The following is an 18,007-nucleotide window of genomic DNA, read 5'->3' on the forward strand; positions in this document are numbered from 1 at the left end:
AGAAGTGAATGGATGCATGTACCAGTTTGCTTTAAGATGGTTTGATTCATTGTAAATTAAGACACAGCAAGGAAGCTAATGTGGCATCACCTGTCGATATAGGGGGGACCATGCATAACTGTCACATGACGTTGCCTCATAATGGAATAGAACTCAGATCCTTCGCTTTCATCAAAATAATTCCTGAGACATTTACCTGGCTAGCTTTACAATCTTACAGTATATGGTAGGAAAAATAACTTGTCACTAATATGAAGATTGATTTATTTTCAGAGGCATCTACAGAAATTTCACATTTAAGATAAAAGTAATCCTAAGTTAAAATGTTATCTTTTTTTTAGGAAATTTTTGTTTTTAATCTAAATTAATGACAAATACAAAAAAGTTACAGACTTTTAAAAATCATGTAAAATGTAGAGAAAATAAAGGAAAAATAATTTTTTCTTTGATAATGTATTTTTTTCTTCAATTTACTTTCTCTACTTTTTATATTTCTATCATTTATTATCTATTTTTAATTATTATTCTTACTATTTGTTATAAAAGTATGTCCCTGACTATTATAGTTATATTCTTTATTTATTAAATTGGTATCTATTCAAGTAAGCACCTTCTCTTATCCAGTCTCTTAATAGTGGCCTTCTTTTCAACTTAAACTTAAAAAAGAAAGAAAATATTTCTATGTTTACTAACAGATTGCTTGGAATTTCTGTCCCATCTCACAATAGCAATGCTAAAATCTACCAATTTGAAAAAAACATTCTAAAGATCCTTGTCTGAGCTTTCTCTACCAGTTTCCCCCTCCCTGCCTTATGTGAAAATTTAATATATTTTATTTATATTAAATGACGTATACTGTCTTGAATCAAAGATATGTTTGTAAATTGAGTTTAACTGCCAGCCTTTCTTCACTAAAGAATGAATCATTGTGAAATGTGGTGAGAAAGGCTTCTTCAAGTTGGAATGGGGTGAAGAAATGATTTGTCCATTCGTTTTGGCTTTCCACTTTTCTAGTGGTGAAAACTAAATGTGTACATATTTTAATGGAAGACTACATAAAATTAGGTCACTATGTAGTCTTCTTTTAAATTTTTTATTTCAATTTTAAGAAACATTTTTGACTATAAAATTACATTCTTAATGTACTTAAAACAAGGAAAACTCAAACATGTAAATATAAGGCGATACACTTTAGAAAGAAGATAGGCATGAAGCAGGCCAACAAAAACTGCACAGTCCTGCTTCCAAGGCATAGATTTAATTATTCTACCATCTCCGATTTATTGGAAGAATTTCATCCTGTAACTTAGAAGCTTGACCTTAGCACAATGACCTGTTCACAGCAGTATTTTACCTTCACTATAAGATTTATCTTGAAAGTCTCATACCTGCAACATAAGCTGTAGTTAGATAAGCCATTTATGAAATGTAGATTTTACTTTCCTTCATTTTTACTTATTTTTTATTTATTTTAATTAATTAATTTTTAGACTCAGGGTTTTATTCCATCTCCAGGCTGGGGTGCAGTTGTTCCATTATAGTTCACCATCACCTGGAACTCCTGGGCTCAATAGATTCTCCCACTTCAGCCTCTCTCCCAAGTAGCTAATACTACAGGTATGTGCCACCACCCTGCCCAGCTTATTTTTTATCTTGTAGAGGAAGGGTCTTGCTATGTTGCTCAGGCTGGTCTTGAACTCCTTCCCTCAAGCTATCCTCCTGCCTCAGACTTCTCTATTGCTGAGATTACAACCACCATGTATGGGAGATTTTACTTTCAATAATTTTCAGGTTAATAAAAATTTCAACACAACGTTCTAGCAATATTAGCATTCTTCCCTCTACTGGCTTACGTACCAATCCAAACATTTCATATGATTTACCATAGGGACAAGAAAAATAAAAAAAACTTTCCACATTTAACGGAATAAAATAATTATTTGGTAAAGAGGGAATTTCAGGAAAAGGACACTAATTATGCAGACTGACATCTAATTATCTTCACGTGACTTTGCACAGCATACTCTGGCAGTAATTGTAACTTGTATAATATTTCAGATAGCAAATTGTAAATCTTGGAAACTTCATAGCCAAATTTATTTCTGCTGAATACCCCTGATCTAGTCTATCAGGCAATGAGGTTTTGGTGGAACTTGGGTTGATAAATAGCCTACCTTTGGGAACTCAAATTTCCACAACCAACAATCAGCACTATCAAGATTGATCAGATAATTGTAGAATTCCCAAACTGACTTTAGTTTTCAATAGGTTGATTACACAGAGAAATTGTCTATTGAGTTTTTGTCTTTTTTCTTTTCTTTTTGTATTTTTAACCTTTTAATGTCCTCATTCCAAAACCTTTTGCCACACTTTGAGAAATTACTCACTCTGTGCTTTTCCTTTTTGGAAAGCAAACATCATTTTCCCACTAGACAAGGGGATGTTAGGTAGTTAACGAAGGTCTAGAGGATTTGCAACCCAATCAGCTTTATTTTAGTGGAAACTTACAATATCAACTAACTTGAGCTCTTAGGAAACAGAGTACATAGGGAATGAACTTAAATTTGTTTATTTTCTCTTATCTTTATCCTTTACTCTAATACTTGTTTATAAACTGCATGAAGGAAGATGATTAACCAAGATAATATAAATTTTCTAAGCCGCAGGGAGTAAGGAATGGATATGAATGTAAAATGTAGAAAGGTATTTATGCTTTCCTTTAACCCTAATTTTATTTATTCCTGTTGTGTTTCTGGTTAAATGTAAATTTCATTCATTGGTTGATTTTAATATGTGTGACCCACACAGAAATAATTTTGTTTATTTGTTGAACCTCCTGTGGGAAGATGTAGAAGACGCTTAATAGTTTATAAATGTAAAATTGCCCTCAACACTGTCAGATGATGCTAAAAAATTATAGTTTATTTATGATGTTCAGTTTTGTTTTTTCCAGTAAGTTACCATGGTTCAAGTGATCCTTTACCAGAAAGGTCATAAGAAAGATTCATGAGATCAATGAAATAATGCCAGATATTATCTTAAAGATTAGAATGAGTTTTGAAAGACAAAAATGTTAATGAGTGTGCCTACTTTTCTAAAAAGTGCATTAAAGAAACACTTGAATAAGAAAATAAAAAAATTAAAACGTTTTATATTTTGTCAATTTAACTAAAAATGCATTACAATATCCAAGAGTTAGTCAGTCATAACTTGATAAGATTATGTCAGTTTTTTCTATGTGCTTTACATAATATTACAGAATATTTATTGCAATTTTATGGATTGTTATAAAAATTGGACTGCATATTTAAACCATTTTTAGTACATTTATATACAGAAAATGGGAGCAAAAAAGAGTAGAAGGAAATAAAATAAGTAGTTGGATAGCTTATTTACTTATAGTTTTAATACCTGCCTTTAGAAGGAGAACAATTATTTGAATGCTTTTCCAGACCCTACAGTACAGCTGGAATATACTAGAATAACAATTTCTTAAACTGGCATTTGAGGTCCACTGAGAGAATTTTTTCAGTTTTGTTAATATAATGATCAAAGTAATATTTCAGCATATGTCTCAGTGGTAATTCTCAGTTGAAGCTGAATTTTACAGAACAGAAGTTTGCTTTGTAAGTCAATGTTTACTCATCTATTGCATGAAAAACTGTATTGTCTGGAGTTTAAAGAATGTTTTTCTTTTCTTTATACTAGAGTCCATATTTTACTCAGTTGTGAGAACCATGAAATCAGAGAAACTGATAAGCAGCAAAGCATGAAACAATGTAAACTATTAGAGTAGAATATATTAGCATATACAGAGAGTGACAAGCTTTTTTCTATAAAAGGCCAAATTATAAATATTTTAGGCTTTGTAATTCAAGATGCAAAATGAAGGATATTGTGTAGGTACTTATATGACAAGAAAGAATCACGCTTAAGATTTTTTTTTTCAATCAGTTAGATGCATAATATAATTTTTAGTTGAGAAAACATATAAAGAGACAGTGGGGCTGGATGTGGCCAATAGATTTTAGTTTACTGAGCCTGGTATACACAAAATGATTTCAATTGATATTAATTTTAGAATTTATTACTCAAATTTCTTTTTTGATACCTTCCTTAAATATGTTCCTGTTTGCCTAGAACAGTGTTGGTTTGTGGCTTTTCCAACACATCCATTATTATTCATATTTAAAAGTTAAATTATATGGTCACCCTGCTTATCAGAGTCTTTCCATCTCATTGTCCAGCTTCCTATTGACTAGTTATATAAAAAATTTCATCCCTATATTACAAAATTTTGATTCTGTAAGAGAAGCAGTTCAATGTTCCAGAAGGCTTCAGGCCACAAAAGAGAAAAAAAAAAAAAAAAAAGATTCCTAATGCAGGAATCATTCTCCACTTAAAGAGTTAAAAAAAAAAAAAAAAAAAAGAGTATCTTATTCTAGAAGTGCCCACTTAGGATTAGAGGTGGGAGATTACTACTCTCCATTGGATCAAAAGCTTTAAACATATTTGCATTTAAATGCCATAGATAAATTCTCATTATATTGTGGTAAATTAAAAAAATTGTATTGTTTCATATTTAGAGCATGATATGCACAAAATAAAAAGAAGAAATACTTTGATGAACATAACAGCATTCTTGGAGCTTATTTTTAATTTTCGTTTATATTTTTTAAATTGTACACAATATATTTTACATTAACAATATTAAAAAGTAAACATATTGACAATATTTTAAAATTATGGGTAGTTCAGTGAATAAACTTAAAAATAGTAAAAGACATAACTTAATTTTAAGGCATTGGATGTTATTTATCTCATCGTGCCCCCAAAGAAAATTATATTTTTAAAAAGTTAAATGATCATTCTCTTATGACATTTCACATTAACTATTTTCTCCCAGCAAAGTGCTAAATAACTTCAGAGATTGTTTTTAAACTAATGCAAAGGAAATAATCTTCATATGAAGGGTAAATGTGAACACTTTTAACTTGGTAAATTATACATGAAGCTTATGTTTTGAGGGAAGCATTGTATAGCACACAATCATACCAAAAAAAAAAAAAAATCAACAACTACAACAAACCTATTATCAACACAGAAATTATGAATAGGTGCTTCAGCATATTCACTGGATATTTCTATTTGGATTCACCAGTATGACTATCTCTAAAGCTTCAATCTGGGAATTATACATCACCACTTTGTTGTATATGGAGGGAGTTGATTTTGTTGAACCTCCAAAGGTGAAGATATCAAAAAAACTACTATATAAATCTATGTCTAGTCTAAGAAACAATTAAAATTCTCATTGACTAAAATAATTTGGAAATATAGTTGAAGAAAAAACATGAATTACTAGTTGAATTGGACAGATGCTGAGACACTGTCAGTCCATAGATGGTTAAGAAATTAAAAATGGCAGTTGAGAATGCTGCCATATTGGAAAATTTGCTTCAAGTCTACAGTTGTTACTGACAAAGAGAGGATGAAAAGAATGAGCAATTTAGCTCTTATCTAAAGGAAGTCAACCTCCAGTGAAACATCTATTTTTGTAATACTCAAACTATGCCCCTGCTATGTCAATTACTGGGACTCAGAGAGAGATGTTTAGTATACTGCCTGTTGACTTCTTTCCTTAAATTGCCTAGAATACTCCAAACTCATTATTTCTATTTTTCTCTGTATTTTATTATATGAAAACAAAAAGTGAAACAGGTGGTTTGATTTTTTCTCTCTGCTTATGATTTATATGTGTTTCACAGCCAGCATTTTGTTATCCTCAGGTTTAAAGGCTCAAAGTCATCGTATAATCACTCCCACTTGAATATAAATATAAGTCAGATTACTATAATGACATGTCACCGGTGGAAAAATAATTTGTATTCTATTGTAATCAAGCACAACAGTGTCATAGAATTATACATTGCTTTGGTGTTTCAATTGAGATGAAGGCACCGATTTATACTTTACCTCTTCAAGAAGGGCATGAAGAAATGTATGCAGAAGAATATATTCAGGGTTAATTTCAACCTGAATTGCAAATATAAAATCCTGGTTATTCAGGATATTGATTTAAAGCTGAATTACCAGAAGTTAATTTGGAAATAGCATCTGCATTGCTTGTTTTCACTGGAATCATTAGAAACAAACAAACAAAAAAAGGACTTGTTCTCTGCCATACTTGTTCATCCACACCAAGATGGGAAAGAATTCTTGGATCAAACACTCCTCCCACACAGATTTACAATCTCCAGCTTGGAGAAATTAGGTGGAACATACATATTTCACTCATACCATGGTCAACTTCTATCTAGGAAATGTTTCTATTAACTCAAAATTCATTTTTAGCTGTAATTTGATTCTGCTTTAACCAATATGAAGTCCTGCTTGTAACTGTGTGAGGCACAGAAAAATGTCTAGGCTGAGATTAGAATCAAAACGCCTACTACAATGAGCAACATCTCCTCAGGGATGTGATACCATCGCTCAGAGTCTTCTTCAGGTGTGATACTATCACTCAGTCTTCTCTGATGACCAATTGGAAAAGTCATCTAGGAAAATGGTCACTGTCATTCTAGCTTTTAAAGGTGTTTATCCTCTTTATCAAATACATAAGAATAATGTAATTAAGGAAATACTTTCTAAAAAAGTATCCTAACCTTGCAGAAAAGTTACTCATATCTTTTTCCTGAAGGGTTTTTGACTTTGTGCATTTCTTCCATGAAATGTGGATTAATTTATTAGCTTGACAACAGTAAAGCTAATATACAATATCTATGTTATATATGTATATAAAATGTATATTATATATAATATAGAAAGGTATATCCAATGCTGGATGTTTGGGTACAGGGGTGAGCAGGATATGGCATACTCCTTCTCTTATAGAGTTATAATCTAGGTGAAATGTGGTCCAGAGGAAAAATTATCAAAATTAATAAAAACCGTATAGCACTTGGTATTTGGTATGTTCAATAATGAGAAAATAAAGGTTCTTTAGACTAATGTGTGGGACATCTATCTTGAATTTTTGCAGCAGGAATAGCCACTGAGAGAAAGAGGTATCCACAATTAGGAATGAGAACGGATAGTTGGGAGTAGAAAGTTAAAGACATTTTCAGGCAAAGTCAACAGCATATGTAGGCTGGAGGATCTGAGAGAGCATGAAGACGTGAAGAATTGAAAGTGGTTTTTGATGGGGAAATGATAGAGAAGGAATCAACATGAAGGAGAAGTTTTTGGAAATGAAGGATGAGGGTGTAGGAAGTTAAGTGTAATAGGGATAGTGGTAACAAGATGAACCCCCAAATGGTTTCTCCCTGTCTCCCTTCCTGGAAAAAGACCTGAATATTTTATAATTAATGAATTGCATTATTTGGTGCCCTCTCTTTCAAAGAATTGGGACATTCTACGGTTGTCTCCATAGTTGTGAGAAGTATGAAAGTTCAGGGGCTATCACAGCAGCTAAAAAGCCTTCCCTTAGGGAACTGAGTGGTCAATCATTATACCACCAGGTTTAACGCTTCTATTCATTCTCAGCTGCGATGGTTAATACTGATTGTCAACTTGACTGGATTAGAGGATGCGAAGTATTGATCCCGGGTGTGTCTGTGAGGATGTTGCCAAAGGAGATGAACATTTGAGTCAGTGGTTTGGGAAACGCAGACCAACCCTTAATCTGGGTCGGCACCATCTAATCAGCTGAATATAAAGCAGGCAGAAAAATGTGAAAAGGCTAAAATGGCTTAGCCTTCCAGCCTACATCTTTCTCTTGTGCTGGATGCTTCCTGCCCTTGAACATCAGACTCCAAATTCTTCAGCTTTGGGACCCGGACTGGCTTCCCTTGCACCCTACCTTGCAGATAGCCTATTATGGGCCCTTGTGATCATTTGAGTTAATTCTAATTAATAAATAAACTCCCCTTTATATGTATATATATATTTATATATATAAATATTTATATATATTTATTTATACACATATATATTTATATATATATATATATATGTATAAATATTTATATATATATTTATTTATATACATATAAATAAATATATATATATATTCTATTAGTTCTGTCCCTCTAGAGAACCCTGACTAATAACCTAGCTTAATCTGTTCAGGCTGCTATCACAAAGTGTCATAGACTGAAAGGCTTAGAGACAACAGAAATTTATTTCTCAGAGTTCTAAAAATTAGAAGTCTAAGACCAGAGTGCCTGCATCGTCAGGTTCTGGTGAGAGCTTTCTTCTAGGTTGCATTTCTTATGTTTTATTGTATCCTCAGATAACTGAAGGAAGATGACAGAATTATTGTGTTTCTTTTATAAGGGCATTAATACCATTTATGATGGCTCTACTTTCATGACCTAATTACCTCCCAAAGACTCTAATCCTTAATAACTTCAGATTGAGGGTTAGGATTTTAATATACGAATTTGGTGGTGCGCAGACATTCAGCCCTTAATAATCCCAGTATGCCATGGATTCCTTCATGTCTTCTTGGCCACAGCTGTGACTTGGCTTATCTTTGTCTCTGCTTCTGAGGGAATGTATTCTCCTCCTGGGTCCACAAGGGGGTAGTTTCAAGGCCAAGAACTTCCCAGTGCCATGCCCCCCTTGCTACCTCTCCATCTGGAGTCTTAGAGGTCTTGCCGCGGGAAAGAATCAAAGATCAATACCCCAGCAGAAGTTTAAAGGAACTCCTTTCATTGGCCCAGTAAACTTAAAGAGGGTGGGAATTCCTCCCAGGTTAAAAGCCCCTGTCCCCCACATCCAGGCAGACTCCATGTCTGGATCCCCTTCCACACTGTCATGGAAGCTTTTCTCTCTTATCTTTTCTTTCTCCTTTTTCTCTTTCTCTGCCTAAATAAATCACTTTCTGCAAAAACGCTTTGGGGTCCGATATTTACTTGCGAGTGCACTGTGCCCAGTGTGGTCCCCTTGCCCATTCTTGGGTGAATGAGAGACCAAGAGCCTGGAAGAACACAGCCCACCCGGGAGCAAGGTGAGCCTCCTCCAGGTCCCAGAAACCCAGTCCTACTTCCATACTTGCTATTGTGGCCAACAACTGTGCTTTTTAGACATACTTTGTCCAATATGGTAGCCACTGGCCACATGTAGCTGTTTAAATATGAATTTAATTCCATTAACCTTGTCCAGCATATGTTTCATTGGACAGGTGTGTTATGGTCTGACAGTTAGATAGAATGATTGAGCACATAGACTATTGGTCATCCTACTGGCTGCTTTCAGCTCATCCTGCTGCAATCAGCTGAGTCCAGGATAAGGCAAAACAAAATATGATGATACAATCAAAGGAAATTCCTAAATCTGCTGCTTTGGGCCATAGAAAGAGATGACAGGCATTATATCCAGTAAAAGTGACATGGATAGATATGGTTATGAATGAAATCATAGGGACTGGTCTGTGTGAAGCAGCTGGAGAAGCTGATACAGATGGTTCTTTAAAAGTTAGCATGGAAAGATTAAGAGAATGTAAAAAAACCAATAAGTGGAAGATAAGTATCTCAAGCACAGAGAACAGTAAAGCTAAATGTTAAAGGTATGAAAAAAGAAAAATCAGAGGTAGTGCCTGCAAATATTCAGAATTCCTAGAGCACAATGATAAGAGGGGCAGGGTCCCTACCATTCTATAACACACAGTTTTTGTAAGTGCCTGCTTCTTAGCCCCATTTTCACATCCACACTGTATATGATTAAATCTCTCTTCCCTACTGTTTAGACACATCACTAATGGCGGACACCTGCTCATTTCATCAACCAAGCCTTTCTTCTGCCATCTTTTGGCAAGATCGCCTCAGTTTTCCTTTGCCAGCTGTCTGTGGTTAAGCATCTCCATTTTACCCTGGCCACATATTGGGTAGGGATTCAAGTTGGGCCAACTTGATCCTTTCTCCAATTTGGAGGAGAACCCAGAGCCAGAAAGTGGTTTGAGCTGATTGATTCTAATTGTGAAGCCCTAAACATTATTTCTTATCTCAGCAGCCTTGAGCCCCAGAGCTGTTTCCAAGGAGCCCTAAAAGAGCTTACCTAGCTTCTGCCTTTTAGTGAGCATTTTAATCCTAAACCTGCAATACCTGCTTAAATAGATTGACTATAGAATCAAAAGCATGAAAATGCAGAAAACAAATGCATGTTACCAGCCTCCTTTTCATATTGTTGTATCATCTGACCTTGCCAGGTGTATCTGCCCCAATTTTCCCATGGCTACTCTGCTCTAGTTACTCACGTTTATTGTTTCTGAACTTGCCTTTTGTATTTGAATCACTAAGCCATTTTTTTTTTCACACTATTCCTTCATCACAAAGCATGTGCTTCCTGGAAACCTACTCAAATCCTGCCCATGGCACACGCTTACATCAACCTTAGATTCCCTAGTACCTACTTTGATTGTTGCAGCTCAAAAATCATCTCTCTATTCCTTGAAACTCTAATCGAGGAGAGGAATATCATTTCTTCATTTACCCTTTCCTATATGAGAGAGAGTTGTACAAAACACTCTTAGTTTCTTGCCTCATATTTCACTCCGCCTCACAGCACAATGACTTAATTCATGGATGGGAAACGGACATTAACCCATTTTATTTCTTGAATCCAAACCTTTTAAAATCAAAAGCATTAAATAAAAACAAAACAAAACAAAAATACAACAACAGCAATGACAAAAATCGAAAGTATTGACAACAGGGGAATAATTTGATTTTTTACCTTGCTTAGTGAAATATTTGCTTCTTGAATTTATATCCCATCCTATAGATCATATATATATGTGTGTGTGTGTGTGTGTGTGTGTGTGTGTGTGTATATATATATATGTGTGTGTGTATATATATATATGTATATATATATATATATATAGAAAGAGAGAGAGAGAGAGGAAGATGGAGATAGAGGTAGATATAGAAAATTAAATGTTTTCTCTATATCTTTTCCATAGCTCTTATTATGCAAATGCTAATGAGATACTATTGGCATCCAAAACACTGAAAATCCTTACCATAATATCTTGTCTTTGCTTTTGCAGTCTCCATTATAAGAGAAACAACATTTCAGTACTAAGGATTTCTAGAGTGACATTACATGTAGTTATGAAATAATTCTTGGAAGTAATTGAACACACTTTCTGCTAAATCATTCAGTATTTCAACAATTTCAATGTTCACTAATGCACTAATGTTGAGTGACTGATTGCAGAGTAATAGGTGTTTTTATTCACTGCTCACAAAAAGGTGCTATGATTTATAGTTATGCCAAGAGCCAAAAAAGTAGATGATAATGCCCTTTTTTGAGACTATTTCACTATTTATGATATCCTTTGACATAGCTTTGAATATGCGTTTCAGAATCCATAATATTTAGGAAATAAAACTTACCCATAATGTTTCTTTGAGAATAATACAAATTAATATATTCCAAAATTGTATTTGTTTTAAACTTCTTTAGAATCATTACTTATCTTATCTTACATCTTTTACTGAATTCACATAAAGAAGTAATTTTACTTACATCTCTAAGCTGAGAGAGAATAGGTGACTTTTATTCTGCCAAAGGAGAAAAAAAGGAGGATTGTCGGGCTCCCTGAAATTTTGTGTGAATTTCGCTTAGCCACTCCTGTGTGATAACAGTGGTAAGGGTATCATATATGTCAAAACTTCTACCATCCAGACTTAAGTAGGCTAACTAAGTGAATAATGTCTCTGATTTCTATTTGGCAAAAACAGAACTCTACTAATGCAACAGAAGCAATCATGACCTTCAAGATATTCTTTCAAGGATGATGTACAGTCAGCACTGTCTTTTACCGCCAGCAGAATAAATGGTCTACAAGAGAAAATTTTAAATGACATTTCTACTGTAATTCCCATATGCCTTCTCTGTTGTTCTGGATATTTGATTTTAACACTAGACTTTCTTCTTCAGATCCTTGTTTCTTTTCTTCATGTTTTAATTTATTCAACATGTATGTAGATCTACAATAAAAGAAAGGTAAAGTTTAAACGTGATTATTTGGTTTCTCTAGGGTTACTCTGTGCAATTCAATTATAGCTAATTTTCAAATGAAAATAAATTCGTCCAGTATACATATTTATAAACACACATGTATATACTTATATGTGATTTTCTATGTGTATGGAACTATTCCAAGAGCTTTATGAATATTAACATTTAACCTTCAAAACAATCTATGAGAATTAATCTTACTCTCTTACTTTTCAGGTGAGGAAACTGAGACACAAAAGTTCAGCAAATTGCCCAAGGTCACCAACAGTGGATTACAAATTCAAACCCCAGATTTTGGCCTCCAGAGTCTGTGCCCCTCACCATATGATTTACCCCTCATTTATTAGTAAAAGTGAAGTCACATTTGCTCCAGCCCTTCAGACATATAAAGGTAGGGGACTATTTACACATAACCTCAGAAGCTAAAGACAGACTTTCTAAATCTCTGACTGAATGTATCTTTCAAAAAATATTTTCCACAAAAAAAAACACATTTCATTGTCTTACATAATCTACCGGTACTTCAGAGGCCGGGGGAAGCTGACTTCAGGAGTGTTCTCAGGTGAATAGGGTACAGAGCTTTGTGAAACTGCATCTTCGCAGAATCTTAAATAATTCTGGAGATTCTGCAAACATAATTTTGTGGCCTATTTAAAAAAACTGGATTTATGTGAATTATAGCTTCTATGTCTGCTTGTTTATAATTTATACAGTGCAAACTTTAAAGCTGTGACTGATAAAAATTCAACGTATCAGGTTTGCCAGAAAAATAAACTCAAGTCAGTCAATATGAGTATTCAAATCCTAGAAATGTATGTCATATGGTCAAGTTGAAGTTGAAACAAATTGTAGATAATATTAATTTACTGCCTGAATGCTTACTGATTTAAAGAGGGAAGGTATCATTTTTATTTTTGTAATCCTAAGGATGAATTCTGACGGCTTTTATATTGTAGGATCAACAAATAGACAGGCTTTCCAACTAGATTCTAAGTTCCAAGAGGACAGGCAACTTGTCTACCTTATTCAGCATTATATCACAATAAACTAACCCAGTTTATGACACATAGTTGAAGCCCAGTTAAGATGTGAAACTTAAAAAAGAGAAGAGAAGAAGGCAGGAAGGAAGATAGACTTTTAACTAATTTATGGAAAGCATCATTGAAAATGTGTTCTCAACTGTCAATTCTAGAATGTAACTATCCTCTAAATGAATTACCTTCAAATTTTTATTGTGACTATGTTCAGAAACTTCACCCTGTTTTAAAAAGAATTTATTCACAAAATTAATTCTTCATTCCAAACTTTTCCCTGTTATCTTGTATAAAAACACACTTTGTCATAAGCATCCCTATGTATCTATAATTTCCATAGGTACAATATATAAAATTATTGTCATTAAACATAACACTTTCTACCTTTTTGGATTTTCTGTGAAATTTTAACTCCTACTATTATAAAATGAGTGGTAAATATGAATCATATTTGAAAGTTCTTAAAGAAAATAAATACAACAGATTCCACCTAAATGAATTTGGATCTAGGGTCTAAGAAAATTCTGGTTAAGAGTCTCAAAACCAAGTTTGAGTTCTTCCATATTCCAGTCAACATTCTGTTTCCTATCTCATTCATTCAACTATTTTTAAATGTTACCACATGCCCCAGATCCTCATCCAAGGTTTGTTTGGGGTTTTTACACAAATAGTTTTTGTCTTCTAAGATAGAGGCTCTTTTCTATGATTAAAGACATGTCAGCAGCTAGAGACTAAGTGGGCTCTTTGGGTCCATTTTGCATTCATGAAACCCTTCAAGTCCATTGAAAAAAAGTCATCTTGTGATCCTAGCATGACTAATTTATTCTGGGTTGTGGTCACAACACTAGAGGCAAAAAAAAAAAAAAAATCAAATGCTTAGCTTTAGTTGTTTTGCTTTATGTTATGCCACCATTGGAAAGTTTTCTAAAGCTAATGAGGACAGGACTTGTTTTACACAAGGTTTCCTTGTAAATATGCAGTGGGTGGGGGGACTTGAAGGTGGCTGCGTGAACAGAGTTTAGTTACCATGCTTCTCCTTGTTTCTAGACATTTTGCCTGAGTTATTTATACATAGATGTATTAGATGTACTGTTATTTTGAATAAGTGTCTATTTTTAATTAGGCAAAGTACATAAGCATTTTAATTAGGTACCTAAATACATCTTCTAAAAATTTTCCCCTCAGCAAATAAAAGTAATTTAATTTCTTCTTTATTAAATATAGGGGCAGTAAAATCTTATGGATAGGTTTTCAGCTCAAGAGATTGGAATCTTTCTGATATGCACAGATTATTTCCTCTTAAATTTATGGAAGCTAATGAAGTGTATGAAAGTAATAAAGTTAAACCACAACTTGTTAAGTGCGCTGCAGTTATCCAATATGACCAAGGAGAAAAACTCCAACATTACTGATGTTATTCTGAATTAGAGCCTAGTTTGTTCACTTGCTTTATTAATTCATTGTAAGGAATATAAGTGTGTGTGTGTGTGTGTGTGTGTGTGTGTGTGTGTGTGTGTGCTGAAATGAGGAACCGTATCCTGTCAAACCACTATATTACTTTTAATAGTAAAAATCGCAATTGATTTTGTACCAACCTAATAGGTGCAGAAGTTATTGCGATTTTTTTCTATTGCTTTCAATGGCCAAAAACACAACAACTTTTGCAGTAACCTAATATTAAACTAGGGCATAAAATAAGAGAAAAGATATTTAACCATCAAGGGTTCTTCAGGACATCTTCAGCACACCCAAATCTCTGAGTTTTCTACATATTTTAATTATTCTCTTTTGTCTTTTTTCTGTTTTTTCTTATTTCTATTAGCTCAGCCTTTAACCTAGACTGGCTTTCTTATCGTATCTTACTCATACTTAGTTAACAAAAGCCCCATTTTGTCCTTTTAATACTAGTCAATGAGAATCAACTTGAGTCATCTGAGATTGTCTACTCAATGTTTGTTATGTATGGAGTACAGCACATCTTTAATATTTTTATCATAAATTTAAAAAATGTTTAAACTCCAGATTTATTGGTTAATGCAAATAATTTTAGATACATGTTTTTGGAGGAACCTGTAGAGAAGACAACCTTTTATGCCTACCATCTTAGAGTTTTCAACTGGGCCTGAGAGTTAAAGTGACATAAACTGATTAATAGGAGTAAAGCTTGTCAAATTTGTTACTGTAAGTTTTACATGACATGAGAATCTTCAGAAGGAAATGAAGACTCAAAGAAGTCACAAAATCTAAATGCTTTGATGCTAGGTTCAACAAAGAAAGGCAATTGTGAAATAGTGACTAAACTATCCAGAGAGGCTAAAGAAAGATAGGAATTATTTTAACAAACTTTTAGTATAGAATTCTCTCAGTTTCAACTTCACTTTCTTGATGATAAAAATGTTACATTCCTTCTGGTATGAGGAAGATGTCTTTTACATGGAGTATTTATCATCTGCTTTCAGGAAGAAAAAGGAGAGGGTCAGGAGCTCTTAAAACTTGTGATTTTTTAAGCGAATACAGCTCAAAACAATCCTTATGCCAAATGGCATATTATGGGGTATTCTATCACCCTTCAGATCTAATCAAACCATCTATATATATATATATTTTTTACTCTTTCAGAAATGTTATTGAATGGGTCTTGAAAATCAAATGTGTTTTCACGAGAGAATATTTTTCACATTGTCTTTGTGTGACTGTGTCTCTTGTATGATCTTATTATTGAGATAAGTTTCAAGTAACTGTGTATATTCGCATAAGAAGCAAATGTGGCCATGCAAACTAACTGAAACCTAAGCAAATTATGACAAATGTCAGACTCTTGGAGTATCTTCTCTTTGATGCATGGCTAAAGATTTCCTGTATATCAGAAATGGAGAGGGATGTGATTTGGAGAAGCCTAATACTCTCTGGACACTCTCTGGAAACAAACATCATGTATTTTGTGGCACTATTTTTAGAAGACACCTATTATGTCCTCATGGGCTAGTTCAAAGAACATCTCCTCTCTGAAACCATCCTGGATGGTGCAGAATTATTTGTTTCTTCATCTAAATCCCTATAGTATTCTCTTTCTCTATTTTTAAAAAAATTATTTATCACATTGCATCTTAGTGATTGTTCAAATGCATTGTATCTGCCTTACTAGAATGTTTTCCAACAGACAAGAGATTTTACCTTTTTATCCTGTCCTAAGAGCGCCCCCAGCCTAGAAACCCTCTGTGAATATTTATTTAATTGACCTGTTACCATCATTAAGTTGAAGGTCTGGTTACTCTTAAAAATTAATATGCAACCCACAGTCAGAGGGAAATTTTATATATGCCCATTGTGGAAAATTTTGCAATGGAGGAAGAACTCATCCAGGACTGCATAGATTGGCATGAGTTAGGGATTTCTGAAATATCCTTCAAGGATGCAATTGTAAGCATATTATATTTACATATCTTCATTCTTCCTAATCTTTGCCTCTTTAAATAGTCTAATATATTATGCATGTAAAAAGAGGTATTTTGTTCAAATTCCTAAATTGGGGTGTTTTCAGTTTTTCTTGTAGTTGCAGAATGTCTATTTATTAATAACACAAGAGAAGAGTTCCCAAAACGTACTTTGGTCACTTACCTGAGCTGCTTGCTTAGGTAAAACCATAGGTTGCTGCAAATTTTGTAGACCCTTGGGTTGCAAATAAACCTCTTATCTGATTTTAAGGACTTAAAAAAATGTTCTATGGGATTATTCCTAAGAGTGAAAGAGGCCTCCTTAATAACAAAGGCAATTAGGTTTAATCAGAGGGGTCTTTTACTACATGGAATCAAGATAACATCAAATTAAACCATTTTGTATCCTCTCTTGATGGCTCTGAAAATTTAGTTCCCCAAATCTTATTTTCTCAAGGAACTAATGATATTCTGCAAAGTTAAATGTCTGATTTTTTTATTGAAAAAAAAGTTAAAATATACAGTTAGCCTAACCTAAGTAATTGATGATGACAATTTTTTTTTTCTTTTTAGATTTTGCAAGGGTACATCAATTTAACAAGGAACTAGCTAGATTTCTATAAGATCCTATGACTAGGTCTTATTGCTCTGTAGATAGAGAGCAGAATATTTATGATGAGAAATATCGCTTTTGTGCTCCATGTTAGAAAAGCGTCCATTTGTGTCTGCTCCTCTCCCTGTATTAAAATCCCATGTATATGTATATATGGATGTGCATGTCTCATGTAAAATATGAAAACATTCTTATCTCTACAGGTTCAGCTAATTTTGTAAGATATAGCAGCCACAAATAACATAAGGAGATATTTTTAGATTCAGATACTGAATCAAGCCAGATCTTTCATGTAGTTCATGCAGTATATCCACGTGGAGCTGAAAAGCATAATTCTGGTGTTTTCTGGAGTCCCTTAAAATGAATTAAATTTAAAGTAGGCTGCAAGATCAGTAGAGACATCTTGTTTTTATTCATTTCTGTGTATATGTGAACTTCCAGTTTGCAAAAAGAAGTATGATGCATGTCCTGTAATGGCTCTCTTATATTAAGGAATTTGAGGACGGATTGCCTATTACAAAGAGGGAGCCAGTACTAAGAGGAAATTGCAAAGCACTTTATTTTGGAGTAACCTGGGTGATAGGAATGAAGATCTGAAACTGTGTTAAATAGCTAGAGGAAGAAATAAGGAAAACCATCATTCAGGGGAAAAAAATGATAAGTTTGTAGCATAGAAAAGTTGATAATTCATTTGCTTGTTATTTCCCACAATTACTATTTAATTAGTGTATTTTCTCATTGATTAATTCATATAAATATATTTAGTATTTTACGATGCCCTTGGTATCATGCTAGATGCATACAATACAAAAGTGTAATTCCTGCTCTTGTAGAATTTATAGTCATTAAAATGTGTGTGTGTGTGTGTGTGTGTGTGTGTGTGTGTGTGTGTGTGT

The 18,007-nt window shown here is 33.5% G+C and overlaps 1 long non-coding RNA gene across 1 annotated transcript in view; it reads right to left on the reverse strand.

The window, feature by feature from the left end:
- The window catches only part of LOC116548070, an 854,356-nt gene that overhangs the window by 532,700 nt on the left and 303,649 nt on the right, over window positions 1-18,007 (reverse strand). The gene's annotated exons all lie outside the window — the stretch shown is intronic.

Source organism: Sapajus apella, unplaced genomic scaffold (genome assembly GCF_009761245.1).
Source record: "Sapajus apella isolate SASKATOON/1434 unplaced genomic scaffold, GSC_monkey_1.0 scaffold5, whole genome shotgun sequence".
In the NCBI taxonomy this organism is placed as follows: Eukaryota; Metazoa; Chordata; class Mammalia; order Primates; family Cebidae; genus Sapajus; species Sapajus apella.